The sequence below is a fragment of the Pteropus alecto genome, unplaced genomic scaffold (genome assembly GCF_000325575.1).
Source record: "Pteropus alecto unplaced genomic scaffold, ASM32557v1 scaffold25, whole genome shotgun sequence".
NCBI lineage: Eukaryota > Metazoa > Chordata > Mammalia > Chiroptera > Pteropodidae > Pteropus > Pteropus alecto.
In genome coordinates this window covers 37,634,023-37,641,996 of record NW_006441955.1, presented here as the reverse complement: position 1 = coordinate 37,641,996, position 7,974 = coordinate 37,634,023, and positions in this window count along the sequence as shown.

Here is a 7,974-nt window from a genome sequence, read left to right as displayed (position 1 = left end):
AGTAAAGTTATAGGATACAAAATCAACATACAAAACTTAACTATGTTTCTATATACAAACAATGAAATAGCTGAAAGAGAAAAAAATATCATTCACAATAGCATCAAAAATAATGAAATGTTTAAGAATAAATTTAACCCAGGAGTTAAAAGATCTATACATATACACTAAAAACTATAAAACTTTGATGAAATTAACTGAAGAAGACATAAACAAATAAAAATATATCCCGTGTTCATAGCTTGGAAGAATTAATATTGTTAAAAAGTTTATACTTTCCAAAGTATTCTAGAGACTTCATGCAATTCTTATGAAGATTCCAATGGCATTTTTTACAGATATAGAAAAAAAAAACCCTAAAATTCATATGGAACTGCAAAAGACCTCTAACCAAAGCCATTCTGAGACATAAGAATAAAGTTTGAGACATCATACTTTCTGATTTCAAACTATACTACAAAGCTATAGTAATCAAAACAGTATGGTACTAGTATAAAAAGAGACACATAGACCAATGGAACAAACTTAAGAGCCCAGAAATAAACTCTCACAAATTCAGTCAACTAATATTTAACAAAAGAGTTAAAAATACTCAATAGAGAAAATATCATTTCTTTAATAAATAGAGCTGGAAAAATTGGATATTCACATGCAAAATAATGAAACTGGACCCCTATCTTACACCAGTTACAAAAAATAATTCAAAATGGATTAAATATAATTATATCTTTAAGCAAAGACAAAGATTAAACATAACACCTGAAATTATAAATCTCATAGAAGAAAATATAGGGGAAAACCTCCTTGACATTGATCTTAGCAATAATTGTTTTGCTAAGGCACAAACAACAAAAGCAAAAATAAACAAGTGGGACTACATCAAACTAAAAAGCTCTGCACAGCAAAAGAAATAATTAACAAAATGAAAGGCAATGTATATAAAGGGAGAAAATATTTGCAAATTATATATCCAAAAATATACTAAGAACTCTCACAACTAAATAGCAAAACAAACAATTAGATTAAAAAATGGGAAAGAACCTGAGTAGGCATTTTCCAAAGATGTGCAAATGTCTAACAGATACATGAATACGTGCTTAACATCACTAATCATCAGGAAAATACAAATCAAAACCACAATGAGATGTCAGGTGACACTCGTTAGGATAACTGTCATCAAAAAACAAAACAAAACAAAAAATCCCAAAGAGGTAACAAATGTTGGTAGTATGCAGAGAAAAGGGAACCCTTGTGTACTATTGGTGAGAATGTAAATTGGTATATCCACTATGGAAAACAGTATGGAAGTTCCTCAAAAAATTAAAATTAAACTAGCATATGATCCAGCAATTCCACTTCTGGGATATAGCCAAAGAAAATAAAAACAAGATCTCAAAGAGATGTCTGCAATCCCATGTTTATCGTAGTTTTATTCACAATAACCAAGACTTGGAAACAACCTAAGTGTACATCAATGAATGAATAAATAAAGATAATAAAGATACGGCGTGTGTGTGTGTGTGTGTGTGTGTGTGTGTGTGTGTGTGTGTGTGTGAAATCCTGCATATATGAAATCCTGCCATTTGTGACATTAGTGGACTTCAGGGGCATTATGCTAAGTGATAAGTCAGGGAAATATAAATACTGTATGATCTGACTTATATGGAATAAGTCAGGGAAAGACAAATACTGTATGATCTGACTTACATGGAATCTAAAAATGTTGAACTCATACAAATAGAGTAGAGTCGTGGTTGCCAGGGTCTGGGGAGTAGAGGAAATGGAGAGATGTTGGTTAAAGGTTACAAACTTTCAGTGATAAGATGAATACATTCTAATTTACAATATGGTGTTTCTAATTAATAATACTGTATTACATACTTGAAAGCTGTTAAGAGAATAAATCTTAAATGTTCTCACCAAAAAAAGAAACTAATTAGGTAACATAAGGGAGGTGTTAGCAAATGCTATGTTGGTAACCATTCTGCAGTACAAGTGTATCAAATCAACACTGTGCACTTTAATCTTACACAATGTTATATGTCAATTATAGCTCAATAAAACTGAGGGAAAAACACAGGAAAAATAACTACTATGAAGATATATTACTCCGGGGTTCTGGGACAGCTTTTCAGGCTCTGAATATATATTTCCACTCTATCCCTAACCTATTCCTTCTTCATCCCCAGATTTGTTTTGTTATAAGAAAAGATCTGATTAACTCTTTATTCATAACTAAAGAACAGATAATGCATTTCCCTACCAAAGAGAAACTTGTAAAAAAGGAAACTATTTCAAATCCCAAATATTTTCTTGTAGCAATGGACTTAAAAGATCAGCAAAGATCCTTTTGTTAGTAGGAGAGAAACGAAAGCAGAAAATCAAACACATCCAGGTGGAGACCATGTCCAGTACTTCCTCCAATCACTTGTTCCACCTGAGCAAGGCTAAATGCTGCTACCGTTCCTACCCACTGCACCTTTTGTTAACATTCATTTACAAAGCAAAGATTCCCTGCAAAGGGGGAGGCTGGGCCTCACAACTGGCCAAACAGAATTTCTCAGCCACAGTGTTTCAGAAAATGTGAAATTGGATCTTGATCAGTGGGAATCTGCCATCATCATTAAGCAGAAAAAAAGCAGACAGACATCTGCTCCGTCTGGGAGCACAGAAAGCATACTAATCGCAAGCTACTGCCTGGTACAGAACACTGTACCCTCAGCTTGGACAGTCTGAAGGCCAGGCGGGCAAAAGTTGGCCGGGCTATGATTATCCAAGCAGCAATGTAGGCCACCATTGAAGTGTCTAGTGGCTAAAGGCTCTGCCTCTCATCAGTGACTTTCTCCATCATTGTCCCATCCTCCTCTTATGGACCCTGAATTCCAGGAACAAATCCCAGAACTGAGTCTGCTAGCTTAATCATGTGCTTTTTGTTCCCTAAGCCTATCACTCTCTTCTCTCCTCCTTTTACCCAAATCCACCTATCCACCTATCCACCTATCAAGGCTCATCTCTAGATCTAAACCATTAATTCACCAAAAATGAGTACTTACCTTGTACAAAGTGACATACTAGTCATTGTGTAGAATACAAAGCGAAATGTGGGTAAATCTTTCCTTCACAATGTTTAGAAGCCTAATAGGAGAGAGTAAATAGACACACAAATAATGCCAATTCAAGTCAAAAAAAAAAAAATGACAGTACCATAAGACAGGTAAACAAATGAGACTAGATGCTTTAGGAGTTCAAAATAAAGAACAATGAATCATTTTCCAGCATATCGAAGAAAGCTTTATTAAAAAGGCAGTGGTCATGGTCATGCTAGGATTTGAAGAATGGGCAGTACTCAGAGACACAGATATGGCAGAAGAAGCATAGAGAACCACTGAAGTAAATAAAGGGAAGGAAGAAAATACAAGCTGTGTATGAAGAACACAGAATATGTTCAGTGTGATAAGAAATGAGCTTTTTTAAAAAAAAATTTATTTATTTAAATTAGTTTCAAGCATATAGTACATTGGTTAGACATCTATATAATTCATAAAAGGGAAATGAGCTTTTAAGGGAAATAATGAAATATAAGATTACAAAGGCAGGTTGAGGCCTAATCACATCATCTCTTCTGGAAAACAATTCAAGAATCTACAACTTCTGCTGACCATTCTTCTCTGTGACTTTCCATAATGCCTCTGTTTGTATCTTACTCTTTGTGCTCTAAATGGCAGACATTCAATAAATGTGTGTTGAATAATGAATTAAGATATTCACTGGTAAATGTCTCTGTGACTGTACCCAGGGAAATTGTGTAATACGTTCTAAGTGAAAGCTTAGTTGTTTCAAATTGATCATCTTTGTTCCCTAATGTTTGAAAACAAATAAAAGCTATGGTTTGTAAAAGGCAAGAAAATGGTGATAATTCACATTTTAAAGCCATCTTGAGATGTCTAAATCATATCTTACTTAATCTCATTAATTCAGCTTACTACTGATTGAGAGAGAAGAAAGGCTGCTGTACTAGTAGAATCTGGAAGGCCAATGTGGCTCCCAGGCTCCTGGATAAGTATGTCCACCCTTGTCCACCTCATCAGAAACTTCCAGAAAGGCCAGCAATGGCATAGGTTGAAAGCAGATCTAGTAAAAGAGGAGGCAAGGCAAATGGAGAGTACCTGGAAAACTTAGAAGACTTGAGACCCCAAGATGAAAATTTTCATAGGTTCCCAATACATTTAGTTAAATAAAAACAACAACAATAATAATAGCTATAATTTATCGAGTACTTACTATTTGCCAGGCATTATAACTACTTTATAATTGTCACTTCATTTAATTCTCATAACTACTATATGAAGTAGATATTATTAGAACTACTTTATGAATAAAGGACATGGGGAACAGAGTGGTGAAGAAACGACCAGGTTAAACAGCAGGAGTTGGCAGAACCAAGATTAAAACCCAGGTATGTCCAATCCAAGCCCTATTTAGACTATCTCTCTGAATTAATGAATGATGAATTCTTCATGCATTGTCAAAAGAGACCAACAAGGTAGACACCAGGAAGTCAATCATGCCCTTCTTGAAGCCTCATCTTTGATAGAAGCATAACTCAGAGCCCCTGGATTTTTGCATGTATGCTGATTCTTATGGACTTTGAAGGATGGAAAAACACACTGGTCATGTCACAAACTAAGAATAAATAAATGTTCACCATACCCATACACTGAACATGAGAAAAACGAGCTAACGAGCGACATGTCAAAACTCTGAAAAGAGGCACTTTCATGATATCAAGAAGGGAGAAAGAAATGAGTGGCACCTACAGGCTTAAGTAGTATTGAAAGCACAGTAGTTCCCTGCTTCCCCAACCCCTCTACTCAGGTCCACAGTTTTGCATTCCAAGGTTTCATGATTTGGTTATCTGTGATCAGCTACAGTCCAAAAATATTAAGTGGAAAATTCCAGAAATACACAATTCATAAGTTTTAAATTGTGCACCATTCTGAGTAGCATGATGAAATCTTGCACTGTCACACTCCATCTTGCCCAGGATAGGAATCATCCCTTTGTCCAGCATCTCCACTAAGTGACTAATGATGCTCTCACCCAATTGTCACTTAGTAGCTACCTTGGTGATCAGATCAACTGTTGTGGTATCGCAGTGTTTGGGTTCAAGTCACCCTTATTTTATTTAATAATGACCTCAAAGCACAAGAATGGTGATGCTGGCAATCTTGATATGCCAAAAAGAAGCCATGCTTTCTTTAAGTGAAAAGGTAAAGGTTCTTTACTTAAAAAGGAAAATAAAAGAATCCTCATTTATGAACTTTATCATGAGTACGTAAGTAAAGGAAAAAACAAAGTGTGCGTAGGGTTTGGTACTAGCCACAGTAGCAGGCACTCATTTGGGGTCTTGGAACATATCTCCCACAGATAAAGGGGGACTACTGTAATGCTGAAACTGGAGTAAGAGTTGTGAACCTGCAGAACAAAGATCCCTGTAATTGGTTTCCCTCAAAACATTTGCTCAACATTTGCTTTTGTCTGTCTACTGTTTAATTAAAAAATAGTTGTTTCTTAGTATTTTCTTTAGGCAAATATCACTTATATGCTAAATCCTCTCTAGGAGGTAACTTTGTAGATACCAGTCCACTTCTCCCATTTAGCAGTATGGACTATGACAAGTAATCAAGAGCCTAATCATCACAGGTGCAAGCCACTTCTCTCTATACCTCAACCGTGTCACTGGTAAAATTGGGATAATAAAGAATACTTACCACATAGGACTGATGTGAGGATTTAATGGCTTAATATGCATATAATTAATATATATGTGGTTTACTTAAAATACCTGGCACATAGTAAGCACTATGTAAATGTTAGATGTTATTATTATTTTATGTGTAGAATAGCTGTGCAAATATTAACTACCTTAGGAATCGTTTTCATTAAATGCCACTTACCAGTGGTCTGCAGAAAGTCTCATGAAGCAAGGGTCATTGTGTTTATATGCTCTCTTGCCCACACTTACACAAATTTTCTAAGGTATTCACAGGTGCTTTCTTGGTGTGTTCTTGTCTTCATACGTTTGTGTGTTTTTCTTGAATATCATCATTTAATCCATTTTCTTCATTGTTCTTCCATCTCACCCATTGAGACTTCCTGACATTGCAGTCAGGGGTGAGGTGAGGAACTGAAAGTGCCCAACGCTGATAGAAACGAGAAGGTATTTTTCAATTGAGCTCTGCCAGTCAGAGAAGCTCCTCACCTTGTTCTCCTCAAGGACAAAAGAGAAAAACAAAACAACAACAACAACAAAAAACCGTGGTGGGGAGAAGCCTCTACACATCCCAAAAGGGGTGGTGGGGGAAGAAGCAGACTTCAGGTCTGTCTGCCTTCTCTATTCATTAAAAATATATGTGTGTATTGAGCCTCCTATGGCCAGACATTGTGCTGGGCAAGAGAAGAAAACAGTGGACAAGGTGTAAAGGCAGACAAGGTTCCCGGCCCGTGGAGCTTTTTCTGGGCACAGTGACCAGCCTTCTACATGGCAGCTGCTCTGCAGAGTAGTACAGATCTTGGGTACAGGCGGGAAGGAGGCTGGCTTTCTTGGTCGCTCGGGGCTCCGCCTACTCACCGCTCCGGCCCCGCCCACTCGCCGCGCGCCCGCGCAGCGCGGACCCCGCCCCTTCGGTGGCGGCAGTGGCGACGGCTGCGCGGGCACGCGGCGCCCGGTTGTCAATCACGCGTAGGCTGAGCTCCGTGCGGTGCGAGCGGTGGCGGTGGCGGTGGTAGCGATGGGACCCCAGCGAGAGATCTGCGGCTAGCTGGCTGCACTTGCTCCACGGGTCAGGGGATCGGAGGGGGCAGGTAAAGCCATGCAGAGCCCAGGGGTGCGGCGTTCTATACTGTTTATCTCTCCAGTCTCTCTCTCCTCCCTTTCTCTTTCCTTCCTCTCTCCTCAAGCATAAATATTCATTCTCTCTCTCTCTCTCTCTCTCTTCTTTCTCTCTCTCTCTCTCTCTCTCTCTCCTCTCCTCTCCCCCCACCCCACGTTACTCATTTATGTTTATTATAAACCACGGTACTAAAATCCGTGAACACATACAAATCAGGAGTAGCCAACTCCATGCTTTGACGGTTTGTGGTTTGGGTTATGTAAGAATTTGGAAGGTATACAGAGAAAACTTAAGAATTTCTTTTCCGTGAAACAATAAAAGTTATATATTAGGTAATAGTCAATATATGTATTTGGAGTTTGCAAAGCTGATTTGATTTGTTGTCCAGGCTGAATTTAACCCCCAACTTGCTCTCTTCACTCCTTTGCCACGTCTAAAAATGTTTGAGTGTTTTTATCTCAGGACCTACATCTTGTGTGGCTAGAAAGGGGCGTTGGGTGTCGGTAAGACCAAAGCTGAAGACCTCAAAGAAAACAGAGATGGAGTTAAACAGCTGGTGTTTGCTTAATTGGCTCTTGGCTCTGAGGCAGAAATGTTTTCAGCACCTCGGAGAGCTCCTCGGGCTCCAAGCCAGCCTTGGTAAAGGGCAAGTGTGGAGTCAATTCCTTCATAGAAAATGGGAAGGCTAAAAAGAAGGGAGGAGAGAGAGACAGAGACAGAGAGAGACAGAGAGAGACAGAGAGAGAGACAGAGAGTCAGAAAGAGAGACAGAGAGAGACAGAGAGAGACAGAGAGACAGAGATAGAAAGAGAAAGAGAAAGGAGGGAAGGGGAGGGGAGGGAAGAGATAATAGGGGAGGGGAGGGGAGAGAAGAGATGATAGTGGCTTTTCTTTTGCTTATCCAGATCCAGGATACCCTCAAAATTAAATTTGGGTGCAAAAAAAAATGGACCTTGGAGATTTGACTTGGAGAACCTACATGCAGGTTCATATAAATTTCACCTGCAAAATACTGAAAACTGTTGGTCAGTTCTCAACTAGGCTTACTCATCTCAGGTCTTTGAGATTCCCCTGCAAATGG